The following is a 22,069-nucleotide window of genomic DNA, read 5'->3' as shown; positions in this document are numbered from 1 at the left end:
GTATGTGCTAAAGATTTAGCCATGTCTTTTTTTCTGAGAAATTAATGTCTTTCCATACTTACTTTAATTTTTTAAGAAAATTCATCAAAATTGTGTACGCTTTTTTTTTTTTTTTTTAATAGAATGGTTAAAACTGTCCCTGGTTTTCTGAGATGAGTCCTAGTGGAGAGAATAAAGAAAGTTTGAATCAAATATTAAGATATCTATAAGGTGAGGTAGAAGAGGTCTGAAAAGGATTTAAATGCATTACATGAGCCACAAGCATAAGCTGTATGTTTTTTAAAATACTAATAATATATGGACATATAAAACCATTAACAAAAATATAGCTATAGGAAAAAGTCCAGTTAGATCTTGATTATAAATATGAGTGCTGTTTGGTATTAGAAGTCATAATTTGAATTTTAATAAAATAATGGGTATAGTAGAAACCAAGTAGAAACCAAGTTAAACTAGGCTACACTGTAGTTAAAAGGTGGAGATCATTTGGTATCCTCCATCACAAAATAGGAGTGTAAAGCCACTCCATTTCACAAGAAACCCAAAGACAACCAAAATAAATCAACAGCATTGGGCAATCAATAAGCTATCTCCTAATTTTACCTTCTTTTTATGCCTATGACATTTACTGGATTTTAGTCTGCAAGCACAAATTTTGTGTTTATAAGATATTATATCTATATTACAGAAACTTAGAACTTTCTCACTAAAAGCATCATCTATGCCACCACCTATGATGATTCAGGTTCCTCACTACACAGAGGCATGATGAAGAGAGAAAGGGGAGGTGAAATCTACCCCATGTTCTGCGCATGCAACCCAGTATGGGCTATGTCTTTCTGAAGTATGAGAATAACTTTTTCTACTTCATATAAAGGTGCCATATGAATTTGTGGTAGCCCTGTGCATTTCTATGAATTCAAAAATGGGCACTTTGTCATAGTAATTCCATTATATGCTTTGGACTGGGCCATTTTGGGATTTAAATCTGAATATTATCTCTTAGTATAGGTGTGGCCTTATCCAAATTATTCAACCCCTCTAACCCATCTTCTACATGTAAAATAAGAATAGTATCATCTACTGTGCAGGGCTTCTGTGAGAACTGCAGATCTAAAATGTCCAGAAGACATCATTTTATGTTCAGATGCTCAATATATGCTTGACACTACTACTAACTCCACAATTCTGTGATAGAAACTTTATTTAACTAAATTAAATTCCTATCTCTTATGGTTAAATCTACAGTGTGTATTCAATGTTTACTAATAAACATAGTAAACATAGTAAACATTGTCTACTAATGTAGACTAATAGTAGAGGAAACATTAAAGAATAATATTTATGCCAAGATTATGGTTATTAAGTACAGAATGTTTAAGATTAGCCAGGTGTTTGGTAAAAAGATGGCGCATCCCAAGATTCTGATTCAAGGGTCCAGAATGAGGGTCAGGATCCTGCAGTAGAATTTTCCAGGAAAATCTGACATATGTAAACCACACTTTGCAAAACTATGCTACATCTAGAGAAGATTGTTACCTTCAATTTAGTCTGTAATGAGAGAGAAATTATCTAATCTCCAAAAGACTGTCTAGATATACAAATGAAAATCATGGGCACAGAATTGAGTTGTTCACCACCACATCTATATGAAAATGGCCAACCTCTTTAAGTATCAATTCCATCTCAGCACAATTATGTCAAGAGTACAGATTATGGGGGCAACAAAAAATATATTTATTGACTTGACTATTTCTATGAAATTAAATTCCAACATAAGGAAGTAAGTAGAATCAAATTCTTTAAATACTTCATTTCATTTCCTTACCAATAAACTTTCCTCCAGAGAGGAGAAAAATGATCTTTCTTTTTGCCAACTCACTTTTAAGGCATTTACTTATTTGTAAGCTAACTGACCCTTATTGCTAACTATATTTACATATTATGGGTGATAATTCCACTTAGAAATTTAACATGCTCCTTTAAACATGCTAAAAACCTCTCAAATGACATTTTCAACTTTATGCCTTCAAATTGTTCCTAATTACACAATTATCTTTAGCTAAGTGTAAAATTTTGGTAATTATGTCATTTTCCCACCATTGACCCTTAAGGTAAGGAAAAAAGCATTTCTGAAGTGTTTTGTATAATGTTTTTGTAAAGCCAGTTTGGAATCCTAAAAGATAAAGAGAGTACATCTCCTAGACTAGATAGAGAGGAAATAATACTTTGATTTCAGCTTGGCTTGGAAAGTCACCACCTCCGAAGGCAAATTGTGCCGGCAATATTTACCCATACATCATCTCCCATAAATCTCAAATCTGAATACTATTATGACAGTGGCTAAGATAAGGGGTCTTAGGAGGTATCATTCCTTATTCCCAGTCTTCACTTTATTGCTATATTGTATATATTGGACAGGAACTTCACAGACATGAGCTCAGTGAATCCCACAAAGCGTATTGCTGAGAGCCTAAGCACCCATCATGTTACATAATCACAGTAAAGCACAGATCCTAAATTCCTTATATAATGCACACGATCTGGAAAGGCCCTGAATACCTTCATCCCTCAATACCTTCATGTTAACAGCTGCAGAGCAATTAATGACTTAACTAGTAGTGTTGGCCATATTTGCATTATGAATTGAAGAAGGGAAAAGAAAAGAATAAAGTTTAGCATCATTAGGAAAAGTCTCATTATGTTAATGAGGTTATCAATGGTACAAATAACATTTATATTTATTTAAGAAATGCTTATGTTTATTTCCTCCAGAGCGGCTACCTCAGTCATATTTTGATTAAGGCATGTCTAAAATTGATTTACGTTCTTTGAGATATAGCAACGGATGGCAATGAGGAGGTGCTCTGGGGCATATACGGTTGTAGGTCACAACCCTAAATTATTTTTAAATGGGAAATCTGGAGTCCCACACAGTATTCTGTTGAGTGTTTTAGTTCTTGGAAAATTTAAGGGACTTAATACATTATTTTCATTTTAGAGTTAACGGTGGAATTAGATGACACATGGGGAAGTGTTAGACATGTAATAAGCATCCTAAAATAGCAGAGGCCTTCCTTACTGTCAGAGAAAAGAATGTGGTCTCCATTTTTGCATGAGCCTTTGTTCTCAATACTAAATAGCTAACATTATCTGAATACATCAGATACCATTCTACCATGTCAAAGACTGGCAGAGCCACCTGGATGTGAGTCAGTCACCAAAGGGCCAAATGACCAGCCCATCTGGTATGTGGTCATGTGACAAGTAGGCTATTTACATACACACATCAGAAAGATATAAACACAGCCAATTATATGAATATGCAGGGAAAAAGGCAAGCCAGGACAAAGTGAGACAATAGTTCTACAGTGCGTCTAAACTGACCCAAAGGAAAAAGCCAAATTATGCATTTGTACAACTCCCTTACTTTGTATCATGTGGACAAATAGAGACAGGACAACAGGACTGCCCAATGTACTGAAACAGGCAAGAGTTTTGGAGCTAAGAATCTGAATTCAAGTCCTGACTCCACCAAGTTATGAGTTGTAAGACTGTAGGTATATTGCTTAAGCTATTTGAGCAGTCTCTACTCATGAAAAGGTGGAAAAGCATCATCTACCTAGTTAGGTTGTTGGGATGTTTACAGATAATCTTTATGAAATACCCAGAACAGTACCTGACCAAACAAGAATGTGTGCTTACCTGGAAACATAATATAGAAAGAACAGCATAAGTAGCAATAACAACACATTGCCTGTATATATTATCGCCATGACTTTTTTTTTTAATTTTTTATTTATTTATGATAGTCACACACAGAGAGAGAGAGAGAGAGAGGGGCAGAGACACAGGCAGAGGGAGAAGCAGGCTCCATGCACCGAGAGCCCGACGTGGGATTCGATCCCGGGTCTCCAGGATCGCGCCCTGGGCCAAAGGCAGGCGCCAAACCGCTGCGCCACCCAGGGATCCCTCGCCATGACTTTCATTGCTGCTGCTGCTGCTGCTGCTACCACTACTACTACTATCACTAACACTAACACCAACTCCTATACAATATTATGTATGTTGTGAAAATACTGATTTGTAGCATGGTAGGTATTCGCTATCTTGATGTTTCATCAATTGAGTTTGCCACCTAAACCAAAAGACAAAAGCAAAACAATACTCAGAGCTGTGTGATTGAACTGGACTAAATTTACAGCGTTTACTTTATTAATGTGCCGTTTAATTAATGTGCCATTCAGTCTTCATGATGGTCTTGAATAAATCAAAGGTCAATTAAGAACCTTATTTTTCTTTATCAGGCATAGTCTATATTCAGATACTAGTAAGACAGGTGCCTAGCCTTTTTCTGTTCATTTTATGACGTTTTAATTGAATATTTTCCAGAACAATTCACACAAACCATATTTTTCTAGAATCCAAACACAAACTGATTTGAATACCAGCACTGTTATACACTAAGATACATATAGTTTCCTATTTTCTTTAAACTTCTCAGAAAATTCCACGATATAAGGCACCAAACATTTCAATGCTTTAAGAAAGGAGAGCTAAATGACTTGATAGCTTTAGCTTTTCCAGTGACATTCTGATACAAACCATTTCTTCCAAAGAGCAGCTTGCCATTAACCTTGGTTAGTGTCCTTGGTTGTCACTAATACATGATAATTCTATCAGCCTCTTACATGGGTCAGAATGAGATAGTTTCTGTGGAGTTTCTTGTGAGACTCATGAAAAATCATGAATTCATGGAGAAAAATAATCCTAAGAGCATTTTAAATATGTAAAGATTAGTTAAAATGAGTATCAACTAGTTTTATTAACTGAATAGATAGCGTATTAGAATCAACAGTAGGTTGAGATGCTAAAAGAGGGAAAGGAGTGGAAATATCACTAAGAAGAGTATACAATCTGAGGATGAAGCACAACAAGAAGGTGTTGTTGCAAGATTTCCAGTTGGGATGCTGCTTGCATTTCCAAGGGAATGGCGATAGAGGATGTGAAGTAGAGGGTGGTAGTTAGTACATGAGTGTGGCTATTTCAGGATGGAGGGAGTAAAAAGGGGAGGGAGCATTAGATACATACATACAAACATACAAACATACATACTACCATTTCAAGTTGTTCTTAAGACCATCTGCCAGCATCTTGCCCTCCATTTACCTGACACGCACCATCTGCCATCATGTAACTTTCAATGACTTGTCTTCATATTAGAGGCCGCTAAAGGTTAGTACTGAGGAGGGAGATTAAATGAACAGCATTTTTCCTTAAGAGTGAAACAATGTTATTTTGAGAATCAATATATTGAGGCCATTGTTAAAGAGCTTGAGAAAAAGACCATTTAAGCAGGCACGTTATGACCAAATAATATTTAAATTATAATTTGGCATAGTTTTTCTTAGCCAACTTCACTGCCCTCAAATGCTCCTCTAATCCTTGCCCTACTCCTCCAACACACTCTATACTTAAGTAATCATCATCTACCTGAGTGCTTCCTAAGTACACCACACATTTTCACCAACTCCTTGGGCAAATCATTAACCATGCCTAATAGCCTCTCTTCCCCATATTTGCCCATCCAACTCCAATTAATGCTAATTCACATCTGCATCTGCAAGATTTCCTGCAATGTGCATTCTACATGTTCAGCTGATTTTCCTCTGACTTGACACCGGTAGAATCAGGCACTGCATTGATAAGAGAGACATAAATGAGTTCAATACCTTATAGGTAAGAGAAAAGACAAGAGGTATTTTAGTATAAATTAGAAGACAGAATGTGGAGAAATACCTAGGAAAATTTCTCCCCCTCCCTTATCATTGCCTCCATTTGCAAATATTTGTTATTGATTGAGGACCTTGGTACTACATTAGGCATTGTTGAAAACTGTGAGATAGAATTGGTTTTCTTGGAAGGAACATTATCTATGCTCACCCTCTTAGTTATGGAGCTTTCTATGTCAAATGAAATCAAACTAGACAAGGTGACCAGTTTTGACATTTGTTGTATACTCTGAAAAAAGGTACTGTGATCTGAGAAATTCATCAGTGCCTCTAGTGACTTATCCACATCCCTCCTCCAACACCTGGACACTCAGATTTATAAAACATTTGAAAAGTCCCTGACAACCTTTTCACCTTTTGCATCACAAAACTACATAAATCTTGTGTGTTTTCCTACACTGAATGTGGAAATTAAACCTCTTTTTAATATAGTATCTGTCTTGCTTGACTGGTTTATGGTGAGAAAGAAGGCCAAATATGTTTTTGAAGCAATAACTCAACAAGTACAAAGGACAAGTGTGCAAATAGCTTCATCTTACTAAGTAAGCATGTTTTTAAATCCTCATAAAATATAATGTCATACCTCATCAAAGTTGTTAAAAATTGGGGAGGGTGGCAATATTTAGGCGGCTAGAAAAGGTATAAAAGTGACTTGCAAAAGCCATCATCTCCACAAAAACATTTTTGCACGATGGAATGTGGAAAATGATGTAGGAGAACACTCGACAACAAACCACAGACAGGGAAGGCTTTAAAGACAAAGAGCTGTCTTTTATTTCACTTTTATAATCAACAAGACTAAGAGACTGCCAGTCCCAGTGAAGAATTCAGTGCAGGGAAGGGTGACAAAGCACCCAACACATGACCATATATTGCTTTGATCCTGATGTCAACTGATGAGAACTATATTCCTAAAAAAAAAAAAAAGAAAAAAAAAAGAAAAAACAAAACAAAACAAAATTCTTCTAATGCCTAGAAGGATCTAATCATTGCTTTGGAAACCCTTCAGGGCTAACTCAGTTGCTCTGAGAAAGGCAATTAAAATAATGAACTTTAAATTATGATTTGATTGAGATCTGTGTACATCTTATTTCTCCAACAAAATTAGAAACTATGTCACCTACTTCCAACCTCTTGTTAACAATAATTAATAACTAAAATAATTAATTTTCTGATTTACTTGGCAAACAGTAAAAGAAATCTAGGTATGACACTGTATCAGGTGTCATGAGAAAGAAAATAGCCATGTGGGGAGGGTCAGACAGTCCTGGGCTCGAAATCTACCTTGGGTAAAGAGCATAACCTCTCCAAGCTTCTGTTTCCTCCCTGGGAAAGTGGGATAATAAGCAAGTTAAAAAATAAGTTTATAGAACAATGGCACTCAGCTGGCATTCAGTCCCTATTGATAAATGGCACTAAAAGGGAATTGAGTAAATCATGGTACTTATTCCCAAAGAACTTAAAATCTAGGAAGCCATATAAAACAGGTGACAAATAATTTTTATAAAACGTCATCTCACTGGTACCCCTAAGAACAAAGTCATTCTTCACAGCCAATTTTCCTGGTTGGCTAAGGATTTTACACTTCTAAGCATTTTTTTAAAAAATTATTTAAGTTCAAAGTGTTTCTATTAATATCTTATATATTTGTTTGCTTTTCCCCATGATAACCTAAACATCATTTAATTTTCATAACTCTGCAATCACATTATGAACATCAGCGTAGGGCACTTTACTAAGTGGGAACTTTGCTAGGTTTATTTGCTCTATCTTCAATGGCCTTAAATTGTTCTAATTTTGAGGATTTCTGTGTGATATTTTTAGAAAGTCTCTTGTCCTTTCATCAGATGTAACTTCTAAAGCTGTAAGAGTTTGCGTCTATAATATCGCTCTGTCTCCTAATTTACTGCTTCAAATCTACAGTAGTCCAGGGATGGAAATCACTAGCAAGTCAAAACTGCTTTTACATTTTCTATAAACATTATGTATTCATTAAAAATTAAAAATACATATCAACCTTTAAATTTGAAGTTATTTCAGAAGTCACTAAGCAGAGTCATAGGTTTTCAACCCAAAGTTTAAAATATCAGCCTCATAACATACCAAAAAACATTAAAAACGAAATAAACTGAGCACTGCAGTAAACATGATTGATGAAGGATTAATGTCTTTATATACAAGTTCATATAAATCAACAAGAAGACAATGAAATAAAAGGCAATATGTAAAGCAAGTCACAAAGAAGACATGATAATTAGTGAATGTACATACATATGAGAAAATGTCTAACCTTTTTAATGATCTAAGAAGTATATATATCAGCCTCTAGCGACTAAAGTAACAATTTTAAAAAATATTTTAAATGAAAAAATGTTTTTAACTTTGTGAGAGTTGTGCATCTGTGTTCTGTTTTAAAAGGCAATTTGGCAATCAACATAAGGAATCATTAAAAAGTCCACCGTTACATAATATTTGGAAAGGCAAAGATAACATAATAATAACATTTACTGTTAAAATTGGAAGGAAGATACTAGTAGTCCAAAAATAAGGGATAGGTGACAGAAATTACGTTTCTTGAGTTAAATACAGTTATGTGGCGGTGGATTAACTAACCATGTTAAATATACAGGTTTAAATATGCTCTGAAGTCTCCTCTATGTATAAAACAGTGAGATATTGGTATGTATTGACAGACTAACAGAATAAAAGAGAAAATTCAGAAATGGATGCAAGCACCATGGAAACTTATTACATGATAAAAGTGTCATCTCAAATCACTGGAGAAAAGGATGGACTTTTTAAAAAATGAGGTTGAGTAAAGGGTAGCCATCTAGAAAAACACAAAGGGGAATCCTACCTCACACCATATATCACAATTAACTCTAAATGACTTAAACATCTAAATGTTAAACAAAAACAAACAAAAAACATACAAGTACTAGAAGAAAGCACAGATACACAGGAAGCCTTTCTAGTTATGATCCAAATTCAATAAAATTTGATAAATAATATAAAATTATAGAAAAAAGTCACATAACTTTTCAAAAAAGCAAAGTCAAGACTAATGACGAAACATTTGCAATGTGTACCACAAAAAATAAATCTTCAATTTGTCACTTTAATATGTAAAAGCTCTTAGAAATTGAGAAATAAAAAAACAATTTTAAATGCCAATAGAAAAAAACATACAGGGGATCCCTGGGTGGCTCAGCGGTTTAGCGCCTGCCTTCAGCCCAGGGCGTGATCCTGGGGTCTCGGGATCGAGTCCCACATCTGGCTCCTGCATGGAGCCTGCTTCTCCCTCTGCCTGTGTCTCTGCTTCTCTCTCTCTCTCTCTCTCTCTCTCTCTCTCTCTATCCCTATGTCTCTCATGAATAAATAAATCAAATCTTAAAAAAAAGAAAAAAATGTACAAAATATAAAGTTGACCCCCAAAAAAGGTATACAAATTTCCCAGCCCATAAAAATAAAAAAAGATGGAATTCTCAAAGTAGAAAAATTCAAAGTATAACTATACCTACTAGATTTTTTAAAATGTTAATATTTGACAGCATACTCTGTTGGTAAGGCTGAGTAGAAAAAGGTATTGTTACATATTAATGTGAAAGGTACAATATTTTGTAACTTTATGGATAATATAGTAATACCTAAAAAACTATGTGCACTTACTCTTAACCAAGCAATACTACTTCTTGAATTTTACCTTAAAGATCCACCTCTAAAATTAAAAAACAACATACATTCATGGTTTACTTAGAAAAATAATAATTTTGCAATAATGATAATAATTTCAAATGATACTTTTGTAATATAAAAAACAGAAATAGCCTAAATGCTATTGAAAAAACTTCTGATACTTCAACACAATGAAATTATATGAAGCTATAAAATCAAACAAACAAAACAAGGAAAAGTTCTGAGAACTGCTAATAAGGGTGATTTACAGGCAACACTGTCAAGTGAAAACAACAAAATATAGAACAATATATATACCAAGCATTTTGTGTAAAAAAAAAAATAAGGAAGAATAAGAATATACATATCTCAGGGGCACCTAGGTGGCTTAGTCAGTTGAGCATCCTACTCTTGATTTTTGGCTCAAGTCATGATCTCAGGGTCATGAAATCAAGCCCAGCATGGAGACTGCTTGGGATTCTCTCCCTCTCTCTCTCTCTCTCTCTCTCTCTCTCATCTTCTGTCCCTCCTCAACACCCCTCTCTCTCTCCCCCAAAAAAGAAATATACGTATCTTAGTTTACTCATCCCTTTTTGCATAGTTTTGACTTTTAAACTATGTAAAAGATTTACCATTCATAAAACAAAATTAAATTAAAAAGAATTTTAAAAAATAGTGTCCCTCTGCTTAGAGGAGTTCTTGAATCATAAGAGATGCTATGCTTACCCATATAGGGCAAACTGAAAGTTCTGAATTATAAAGCCTTAGGCTGGAGCTTCCTATGGGAGTTAATTCTGAAGAATTTTAGCCCTCTCAGAGGGCCCCACATGACTGGGACCCAGCTGCCCAGAGCCATCACCTTCTCCATAAGCAGCCTTCATTGACTTTTTTCCTCGTGTCTGATTTCACTTCTTTAACATGCTTCCTTGGATCACTTCCCTGAAGTAATTTTTATTCAAATCTTTGTTTCATGTCTGCTCTGGGAACACCCAAACCAAGAAGGGTTATATTACTTTTAATTCGAAAATTTAAGTCACAAGAGTTATCATTTTATCATGAATTTAAAATAATTCCATATATTAATGCAAAGATAACACATGATCCAATGGGCCAACTGATCATTAAGAATTGTGGTCAATAAGACACTGGAAAGGAATTTAGGTAAATTTAATTAGGGCTTCCTTCCTCTACACTGTTAACACTTTTCCCTGCCAGTCCGGATTCAAAGGGTTACCGTATCTGCAAGTGGCTGGAACCTGAGTAGAAATTCCTGTGTGTCTGTGTGTCTGCTTCCCCTGTGGGCTAAGTGAGCCTCATACATAAGCCTGTTCCTCAGAGCCCCAGAAGCTCCAGGAAGGAGAGTCTGAGTTCTCTAGGCCCTTGAGTGTGGAAAACTGAAAGGCAAAGAGAGCAGGGAGCTTTATTCAGGAACATTAGCAGGAGAATAAAAGCCAATTACCTTCCTCCACACTGAGCAGCTGTATAGGGCAAAATCCACTTTCTTGCCTTTTCTCATTTCTAAAGTCTGCCTACATTCCTACGCTCATGATTCTCTTCTGTCTTACAAGCTTGCGATGGCAGGTAGAGTCTTTCTCCTGTCACATCACTCTAATACTCACTCTTCTCCCTTCTTTTTTTCATATTTGAAGGACATTTGTGATGACATTGGAACCTTCTGGATAATCCAAGATAATCCCTTTAATTTAAACCTAATTCCATCTGCAAATTGAATTCCCCTTTGCCAACTAACCTAACCTATCCACAGATTTTAGGGTGAACAGCCAATCGGGAGGTCACTATTCTGCCTACAGTAAATGGTGTGTATTTTTTAACTCTGACATTTTCTAGTTGGTTAATTGCTGATTTCCAGGAATGCTACTATTTTATGTATATTAATCTTGAATCTGAGAACATGCCAAACTCATGTATAAATTGTTCTAATGACATAGCCGATGTCTCTCTTGGATTTTCTACTTAGTTTCATTATTTGTAATTTTTTTCTTAGAAAATTATCTACTTCATCTAAAATTTCAGGTTATTGCTACAATATGGCCATACTACTCTCCTTTGAACTGTAAATCCCTTTTGTATCTGTAGTTTCAAGGTGTTTTCCTTCCAGTGCTATTGATTTGTGCTATCTTCCTTTTTTTCTTACTCACATCTACACATGGCAATTTCTCATGCAGCTGCCTACAGATAGTTTTGTGTCACTGACAAATCCTCCTGTAAGAAAGGAGATTATAAGGTATTTGAGAGAGGAGCGAAAGGTCAAAGCACCTGAATGAGGCTGCTTCTCTTGGTAGACAGAGATGATGCGAGGAACTTAGAAAAGACGAGTGTTTAGTGATTTGAATAAATATCCGCAGAACAGTCTATCAGAATGGCTCTCTATAAGTTAGCCTCTATGAATATGGAAAGAATGCTATAATACCTTTGTTACCCATCTAACTCCATAATTTATCTTGCATTTTCAGACTCTCATAAATATTTAATAAAGTGTTACTGACATGGGAATTGGAGACATATAAATCTATTTATGTAATAGCTCTAAGACTCACTTGTGACTGACACTTTGCATAAGCAAAGCAATAGATAAAATTATATATGATAGTTAATGTACTGCTTGCAAAAGGCAGTCCGACAATCTCATTCTTAAACTCATTAAGAAATAAATGGATTACCTATAACAGAATGGCTGGGGATATGATTAGTAGCTGAATATGGAAAAGGTGAGCGATGTGACAAAGAATTAACACGGGAAAAGAAAAGGTATACCCAATGTGTGCAGTATCATGTGGAAAGGAAGGAATTTGCACCATCACAGAATAAAAGTTGCAGAAATTACATGGAAACAGACTACTCCACAAAGACTGTCAATAAATCTCATGAGGAACTAATTTCCCCAGATAGAAACAGGATTTCAGGTCTTTTATAAGAGAACAGATTGCAGGTAAAGGCAACGTAAACACATTAGAACCTCTGTCACGACAACAAGCAGGTAGAAGAAGTGAAATGAGGACACCACAGCTATGACTTAGATCAAACCTTTCACAAAAATCCCAAAATTATAAACAAATCAGAATTAGGCAGTCTGAAGAGCAGAGAAGAGAACCCATCATAAGGAGGGAAAAAATCCTGGGAAAAAAAACCAAAGCAGCAGGTAAGAAAACATTTCACAACGTCAGATGCATTGAGCACTTATTATTTTAATACCCAAACATCACCTATTCTTTCAAGAAATTCTCCTCCAGCCACGTGGCTCTGGTGTTAGCTGATTATGACTGAGTCCCACCTGGCTGGCTAGACTGTCTGTATTCTACTGAGCAAAGCTAATCAGAGTCTGTTGAGACTGACCAAGTTGGTGCTAGAACTCTCCCATTTGTCTGGCTATAGCAATGTGAACAAGGTCTTCCCACAGAAGGTTTCCTCGCTAGTGGAGAACTCAGAGAAAAAGAGCCTTCATGCTGAGAGGAAAAAGATAAATGTAGAATCCCAACAGTGAGATTCTAGATCTAGTCAGCCCTAATGTGAGCTCTACACCAGCCCCTCCTAACGATTTGCTTATATGAACTGATAAATTCCTCTCTGTTAAAACTATTTCAAATTGGTTTTCTGTCTTCAAAGACTCATGACCAAGAGACCAACTACACACATGCAGTCAAGAAAACACACACACACACACACACAACACACACACACAAAAAAAACCTTTACAAAGAAAAAGGAAGTGAATCTGAGAGTATTTAGGCAGCTGGACAGGAGAACTGAAAACTTGAGCAGAAGAAAGTGTGTCTCCTTAAATGTGGTATGCTACGATTATTTCACATTGCTTTTGTAAGTGGATTAAAAATTATGGTTAGCTGACCAGTAAGGGCATATTAGTAGTCCCAGGGGCCAAAACGAACACTGGAGGAAGAACCTCCATGTGGCTGACACGGTGGCAACAGGGAAAAGATTTATGCTTCCTCTGGAGCCTGATCACACCCAGGCTTATTTCCTCTTCACTTGAAGTGTCCATTTGAGGTTTGGCAGCTCCTTCTGAACTGACAGAACCTAATAAATTTCTTTCCCAACTCTCTTTTGGAATTAGGTGGCAACTTCCTTGTAGAATCACCTCTTGATTGAGACATTCCTGCAAATAAATTAAGGTCTAGTAGCTATTACTTCTACCCTTCTGTTTGTAGAGCAGGAGGTGACACGACAGGACTGAGAGAAGTGCCAAAGATCCACGGGGCACAGACAAAGCCAAATTAATCTAAGGAGCAGGAAATGTAATCTATGGCCAAATATTGGATGAGACGGTCCACACAGCTAACCTGGAAAACACACTCAAACCCTTTTTCAGTACTCTGTCCTCTGGAGTGTGAACAATTGACAGAGTACTGATTCCCCCTACCCTTTTAAAATTGATTTCTAATTAACAGTGTTATCTTAGTTTCAGGTATATAGTATAATGATTGAACATTTCTCTACATTACTCTGGGCTCATCAGAGTAAGTGTACTCTTAATCCCCTTTATATTTTACCCATCCCTTCCATCCACCTTCCCTCTGGCAACCACCAGTTTGTTCCCTGTATTTAAGAGTCTGGTTTTTTGTTTTTTTTTTTTTGTCTCTTTTTTCCTTTGTTTGTTCATTTGCTTTGTTTCTTAAATTCCAAAAGTATGAGTAAAATTATATGGTATTTTTCTTTCTCTAACTTATTTCATTTAGCATTATATCCTCTAGGTCCATCTATGCTGTCCCAAATGTTAAGACCCTATTCTTTTTTATGAATGAGTAATATCCCATTACATAGATGGATGGATGGATAGATTTAAAGACAGATATATAGATATAGATATCTCACAACCTTAAGCATCCATCCATCTATGAATGGACACTTTGGTTGCATCCATATCTCGGTTATTATAAACAATGTTGCAATAAAATAGGGGTGCATATATCTTTTCAAATTAGTGTTTTTGTTTTTTGGGTAAATATCCAGTAGTGGAATTACTGGATGACAGAGTACTGATTTTAATTAGCCTCTAACTCATTTGAACCTCTTTGTGACAACGGAAAGTAATTTAACCTCTCTCTGCCCCTCTTTCTTCTGGATCAAAACATGGCTCGTCATTATCATACAATGTCTAATAATCTTAGCTTTGTATTTGTTACATGTAAATTAAATAGCTTTTTACCTTTTAAAAAAATTATGACAGGTCATAGAGAAATCTGATCAGGATTCAGGTACCTTGGACTTCATTTCATTAGTAATGACCTTGAGTACTAAATTATCCTAGGAATATCCTACATTTCCAAACAATTCCAAAAGACATGGTAAATGAAATAATTCCTTAGAATCCAGGTAGCAAACCTTTACTAAAATATAGTAACCTCGGGACACCTGGGTGGCTCAGCAGCTGAGCATCTGCCTTTGGCCCAGGGCATGATCCGGGGATCCAGGATCGAGTCCCACATCAGGCTCCCCACGGGGAGTCTGCTTCTCCCTCTGCCTGTGTTTCTGTCTCTCTCTCTCGCTGTGTCTCTCAAGAATAAATAAATAAAAATCTTCAAAAATAAAAAAAATATATAGTAACCTCAACCACTCTGTAGTTGAGTATTCTCTTACAGCATTTTCAACATCAGTACACAAATTATAACGGCCCTAAGTGACTGAAATTTAACATGTAATGAGCAACTACAGTGAACCAGGTACTAAGCATGGTGACCCCAGCAATAAAAATAACAACCTATATAATAACTAGGATAATGACTAATATGACTTGTACTTAGTATGTGGCAGGCATTTTACTAAGCATTATTTCTCTCTCTTTAAAAAAAAATATGGAATGCTTCATGAATTTGTGTGTCATCCTTGCACAGATGTCATGCTAATCTTCTCTGTAGCATTCCAATTTTAGTATATGTGCTGCTGAAGCAAGCACTAAGCATTATCTCATTTAACCCTTTTAGCACTATGAGGTAGGATCTATAATTATTTACGTGTTACAATTGAGGCTCAGTGAGGTTAAGTAATTTGCCAAAGGTCACATGGTTAATTGGTGGAGAACTGAGACCAGAACCCACACTTCCTATTCTGGGTGAAACTGCATTCCCCACAAGAAAGATCTTTTGAAGATCTGCCTTGGAATAGACCTTGTTTGGAAAAACAGTTATTGCAGATATAATTAGTTAAGAGAAGGTCTACCTGAAGTAGGGTGGCCCCCAACCCAGTATGACTGGCGTCCTTGTAAGAAAATGAACACGAATACAGAGACACACAGCAAAATGAAAGATAACAATGAAGACAGAGCTTGGAGTGATGTAGCTGCAAACCAAAGAAAGCCAAAGACTTCCAGCAAACTACCAGAAGCAGAAAGATCCAAAGGTGGATTTCCCTACAGGTGTCAGAGGGTGCATGGCCCTGCTGACACCTTGATTTCAGACTTCTAGTCTAGAACTAGGAGAAAATACATTTCTGGGTTTTGCAACTACCTAGTTTGTGGTACTTTGTTACAGCAGCATTAAAAATCTAATAGACTTCTTTGCAGATGACATGATACTGTACATAGAGAACCCAAAAGACTCCACCCCAAGATTGCTAGAACTCATACAGCAATTCGGCAGTGTGGCAGGATACAAAATCAATGCCCAGAAATCAGCAGCATTTCTATACACTAACAATGAGACTGAAGAAAGAGAAATTAAGGAGTCAATCCCATTTACAATTGCACCCAAAAGTAGACCTGCCCTACGATACCTAGGAATAAACCTAACCAAAGAGGTAAAGAATCTATACCCTAAAAACTACAGAACACTAATGAAAGAAATTGAGGAAGACACAAAGAGATGGAAAAATATTCTATCCTCATGGATTGGAAGAATTAATATTGTGAAAATGTCAATGCTACCCAGGGCAATTTACACATTTAATGCAATCCCTATCAAAATACCATGGACTTTCTTCAGAGAGTTGGAGCAAATCATCTTAAGATTTGTGTGGAATCAGAAAAGACCCTGAATAGCCAGGGGAACATTGAGGAAGAAAATCAGAGCCAGGGGCATCACAATGCCAGATTTCAGGTTGTACTACAAAGCTGTGGTCATCAAGACAGTGTGGTACTGGCACAAAAAACAGACACATAGACCAATGGAACAGAATAGAGAATCCAAAAATGGCACCTCAACTCTATAGTCAACTAATATTCAACAAAGCAGGAAAGACTATCCACTGGAAAAAGGACAGTCTCTTCAATGAATGGTGCTGGGAAAATTGGACGGCCACGTGCAGAAGAATGAAACTAAACCATTCTCTTACACCAGACACAAAGATAAACTCAAAATGGATGAAAGATCTAAATGTGAGACAAGAATCCATCAAAATCCTAGAGGAGAACACAGGCAACACCCTTTTTGAACTTGGCCAAAGCAACTTCTTGCAAGATACATCTATGAAGGCAAGGGAAACAAAAGCAAAAATGAATTATTGGGACTTAATCAAGATAAAAAGCTTCTGCACAGCAAAAGAAACAGTCAACAAAACTAACAGACAACCTACAGAATGGGAGAAGATATTTGCAAATGATATATCAGATAAAGGGCTAGTATCGAAGATCTATAAAGAACTTATTAAACTCAACAGCAAAGAGACAACCAATCCAATCATGAAATGAGTAAAAGACATGAACAGAAATCTCACAGAGGAAGACATAGACATGGCCAACAAGCACATGAGAAAATGCTCTGCATCACTTGCCATCAGGGAAATACAAATCAAAACCACAATGAGATACCACCTCACACCAGTGAGAATGGGGAAAATGAACAAGACAGGAAACAAAACATGTTGGAGAAGATGTGGAGAAAGGGGAACCCTCTTGCACTGTTGGTGGGAATGTGAACTGGTGCAGCCACTCTGGAAAACTGTGTGGAGGTTCCTCAAAGAGTTAAAAATAGACCTGCCCTACGACCCAGCAATTGCACTGTCGGGGATTTACCCCAAAGATACAGATGCAAAAAAAAAAATGCAAAAAAAATGCAAAAAAAAAAAAAAAAAGATACAGATGCAGTGAAACGCTGAAACACCTGCACCCCGATGTTTCTAGCAGCAATGTCCACAATAGCCAAACTGTGGAAGGAGCCTCTGTGTCCATCGGAAGATGAATGGATAAAGAAGATGTGGTTTATGTATACAATGGAATATTACTCAGCCATTAGAAACGACAAATACCTACCATTTGCTTTGACATAATAAAACTAGGGGGTATTATGCTGAGTGAAGTAAGTCAATCAGAGTAGGACACACATTATATGGTCTCATTCATTTGGGGAATATAAAAAATAGTGAAAGGGAATAAAGGGGAAAGGAGAAAAAAATGAGTGGGAAATATCAGAAAGGGAGACAGAACGTGAGAGACTCCTAACTCTGAGAAACGAACTAGGGGTGGTAGAAAGGGAGGTGGGCAGGGGTGGGGGTGACTGGATGACGGGCACTGAGGGGGGCACTTGATGGGATGAGCACTGGGTGTTATTCTATATGTTGGCCTATTGGACACCAACAAAAAATAAATTTATTTTAAAAATGAGTGGGAAATATCAGAGAGGGGTGACAGAACATGAGAGATTCCTAACTCTGGGAAACGAACAAGGGGTAGTGGAAAGGAAGGTGGGTGGGGGGTTGGGGTGACTGGATGATGGGCACTGGGGGGCACTTGACAGGATGAGCACTGGGTGGTATGCTATATGTTGGCAAATTGAACTCTAATAAAAAAATTAAAAAAAAATAAATCTCAGGTGGAAAAAAAGAAGACTAATGGAATGCTTAACTCTAATGCCTTCAGCATGCCATGTATTTTTTTTTTTTTTTTTTTAGCATGCCATGTCTTATTACCACATCAGCTTAAAGTCTCTCCTGGATGATAAAAGAAATATTCAATTACATGAAAAATAGATATAATTTTTCAGTTTTATTAAATTCTAATTACACAAAGATCCACATAAGAGATCTTTTTTTTTAAATCAGAGTTCCTATTCTCTGCCTCACCTGTGGTAAACATAATTTTTGTAGTTATTTTAAAATATTTTATAAAATAGCCTTTTAAATGATGGAAATGGCCAACATTTATCCTAAAGCAATTTTCATCTTTAAAAAAGGAGTCATTGTATTTTGTGGGTGGCCATTCAACTGTTTTATTTAAATTACCACACTCTAGGAACTCATCTGGAAGAAACAAACACATAGTAGAAAGGACAAACAAGACAAGCTCACATGATACATGAGCCTATGCAGCCAACAATTTACTAGACCACAGACATGGATTTTGCTGCAAAGGAAAGAACAGGTAGAGAGAATACAGACTCAGGGAATAGAGGAAAGATACAGTGAGGATACCTTATCTTGAAAGTGATAGAGAAAGAAAGACCAGGAAAAGCAGGTTCAGGTGAGCAGAGGAAATAGAATGAAGGTAAAGATAGGAGGGAAAGCCTGTGGAGAACCTGGAAGGAGATTAGATGGGGGGTAGAGGTTGGGGGGAAAGAGAAAGAGGGGAGAAAAGAGATGAGGCAGGAGGGTCAGTAAAGGAGAAAAAAACTATCTGAATTGTGTGAAGGTGTGAGATTCTTTGTCTTTCTGTTTACTGATATGCATGGCAGACATTTTCTTCAGGGTCCCAGTGGCTGCTTCAACAGAATGAAATGAGACATCCCATGACACTTTCTCATAATGGTAAGTAACCATCAAAAACTCAAAGGAGGAAAATACTCTTATAAAGTGTCTTCTTTTTTTTTTTTTTTCAATCTTGGCAAAGTCTGTTTTCTGAAACAAAAGAGCAGTGTATATCCCCATCGTGTTGTTGAAGAGTCCCTTTTAAGAGCCGCCACATCACATGCAATACTTGATCACCATTAAAGCCCAAGTTTTCTAGTGCCAAGAGCCAAGTGTGTTGTGGTTTGATCTTTGAGAAATATTTCTGGATAGTAAAGATCAAGGGCCATAAATTTGGAGGCACATCTTGTCACCATTCTGTTTGTGCTGTTACAACATGATATTTATTAGGAGCAGAGCTTCTCCAGTAAAGGGCATAATTACAACAGCCCATACTACACAAGTAGCATTTTTTAATGTATCTTATTTAATTTTTAAGTATATATAATTATAAATGTATTTATTATGTACCATAAATATAAATATATATATGATATAAAATTACATGAAAAGATAGGGGGTTCAAAGTAAAATTCTCCTTTAATAAATTCAAACCAGGAAAAGCATCGTGAAAAAACGAAAGGAAAGTCAGCAGCATTAAAGTTGCAGATCTTGAAGCAGGTTTTTATTATGCTTTAAGAATAAACATTCTGCTAGTTTAGAGCACATGAGCATTTCCAAATACCTAAATAAAGGAAGAGTATCTCAAAGAGAAAGTGTTCTTCAAGTACTGCTTCAACTTTCAGTGCTAGAAAATGTTTCTATATTTAATATATTGATAAATGTCTCCTCTTTCTGCAACACATCACATATGTTTTTAATGTGTGCATGTCTTTTTATAATCTAGGCATCCCTTTTTTCTCATACTTTGGGGTTTTTAATTCAATTAAGCAATAGCCAGTTAAAACATGCAGATGAAAGCTAATACTAGGAAGTAGAATTTGATAAATGATAAAAATCACTTATATAGCTAGAATTCTCTAACATTGTAGACAATGGGGTGATCACCCATTGCAGGAACAGACTAGAGGAAGGTTTCATGCAAAGATAGGATGGGACCCAGGGCTGACCAGTCTCACCGAAGGAGAGAGGAGGGAATTCCAGGCAGGGAAAGGCCTAGAGAAGGACAGACTATTGGAATGTGGGTGGAGGAAGTGGAAAGACCAGCCTGTGGGGAAGAACACATGGAGAAAGAAAGTTGACTAGGTCAGTTATGACTGGAAAGTCCCCGCAAGAAGTGGCCAGTGGAGCCTCGTGGGAGAGGAAAGATAGGAAGAAAGCAGTGGTTGACTGAACTGGCTCCAATATGAAAAATGAATTTCACTGCAGCAAAAGCAAAATGCAGATATATTAAACCGTTGCGCAAAACAGCAATGACCCAGGCAGCAGATGGTGACAGCCTGGGGAAGACTGACAGTGGTGAAAATGGAAGGAAGGAGTATTACGCAAGATGATTGCTCAGAGCTTGGAGACAGGATGCTGCAGTTTTATCTGTAGGACCTGCATCGTGCTTCTCATTGGCTAGTGGTGACAAAACTCTTCTTAAGCCTTTTAGCCTTAGGTCAGGCAGTGACTCTCAATGCTTAAGAGTCCGGCAGAGAAACGCTCTTTTTCTCCCCCAGCTTTACTGAGGTAAAATTGACAAATAAAATTATAAGATAGAGAAAGTGTACATCACAGAGAAATACTCTTTGAAAGCTATAATTGAAGAATGGAAGATCACTCCTACAGCCTTCAAAACAAACCACTCAATTCTGCAAATATCTCTCTTGAGATGGCATCTTTTTTTTTTAATTAGAATTTTTAATGCATTCTTTTCATAGTAACCTTGCCCTTGCTGCCCTCAAATTATTTTCCTTGGGTATATTTGAATCAGGATTTCAGGAAAGATACTTTATGTTTCCCCAACCCGCTTTGCATAAGCAGAACCACACGAGCAATGTGAAGGTATATTTTAAATGAAATATGCTTTCTATACAGTGGAAAACTCAATCCTGAGGCTATACATCTGGAAACTTCAAAACTCTGAATCAATTCTAATGACCAAAGAATACGTATAAAAAAGTTTTTTTTTTTTTGGGGGGGGGGGTGGCGCCTGGGTGGCTCAGTCAGTTAAGCATCTGCCTTTGGCTCAGGTCATGATCTCAGGGTCCTAGGATACAGCCCCATGTCAGGCTCTCTGCTCATCGTGGAGTCTGCTTCTTCCTCTCCCTCTGCCTCCTGCTCCACCTACTTGTACTCTCTCACTCTCTGTCAAAATAATAAATTATTTTTTTAAACTGTTTTTTAATTAAAAAATAAAAATAGTTTTTTTTAATATTACTGAAAAATCAAAAGAGATTTGAACATATTCATGCACTTATATACATGAACTCTATTCGTAAGCAAAGATGCAAAGCTTCTCAAAGTTTAACCAGGGTTTAAACACTTTTCTAATGAGAGGGCTACCTGCATTCTCAGGTAGGTGGAAAATAGAAATATAGAAGTAGCAAGACTGGGGCCTCCCATTCATTGTTTAATTTGATTAACAAATTGATTCATTTATTAAACAACTATTCATTCATTGACTATCCTTTTCTATGCATTATGACAATTACAAAGATGAATAAGAACCTGTCCCTGGGTGAATAATAGTGAAGTCTAGGATTTAATAGTACATTGCAGTTTACCAAGTCCTTTCTCTTAACATGTGAAGATCTCTTCAGAAGAAGTTGGGAACCACTTCCATTTTTTTAGATCAGAAAGTAGAACCATAATAGTCTTCTGCAACTCATATCTCTTATGCTCATACCCACCACTGTTTCTTGGGCTATTCTCTTTCTTCCAATGAGAATTCTCTCACGTATTCATTCAGACATTAATGCTATTCATAAATATAACTGAATACCCACCATGTGCCAGCCACCAAAGGCTTT

The 22,069-nt window shown here is 36.6% G+C and overlaps 1 protein-coding gene and 1 non-coding gene across 4 annotated transcripts in view; both read right to left on the bottom strand.

Moving 5' to 3' along the window:
- ARHGAP24 (Rho GTPase activating protein 24) overlaps positions 1-22,069 on the bottom strand; it is a 734,422-nt gene that overhangs the window by 461,458 nt on the left and 250,895 nt on the right. The gene's annotated exons all lie outside the window — the stretch shown is intronic.
- LOC112647429 (U6 spliceosomal RNA) lies at positions 15,290-15,396 on the bottom strand. Its single transcript, XR_003128321.1, has one exon. It is a non-coding gene; the product is annotated as a U6 spliceosomal RNA (small nuclear RNA).

This window comes from Canis lupus, chromosome 32, assembly GCF_003254725.2.
Source record: "Canis lupus dingo isolate Sandy chromosome 32, ASM325472v2, whole genome shotgun sequence".
Lineage (NCBI taxonomy): Eukaryota > Metazoa > Chordata > Mammalia > Carnivora > Canidae > Canis > Canis lupus.
The sequence above is the reverse complement of the archived record's forward strand: the minus strand, read 5'-3'. Positions and strand labels throughout refer to the sequence as shown.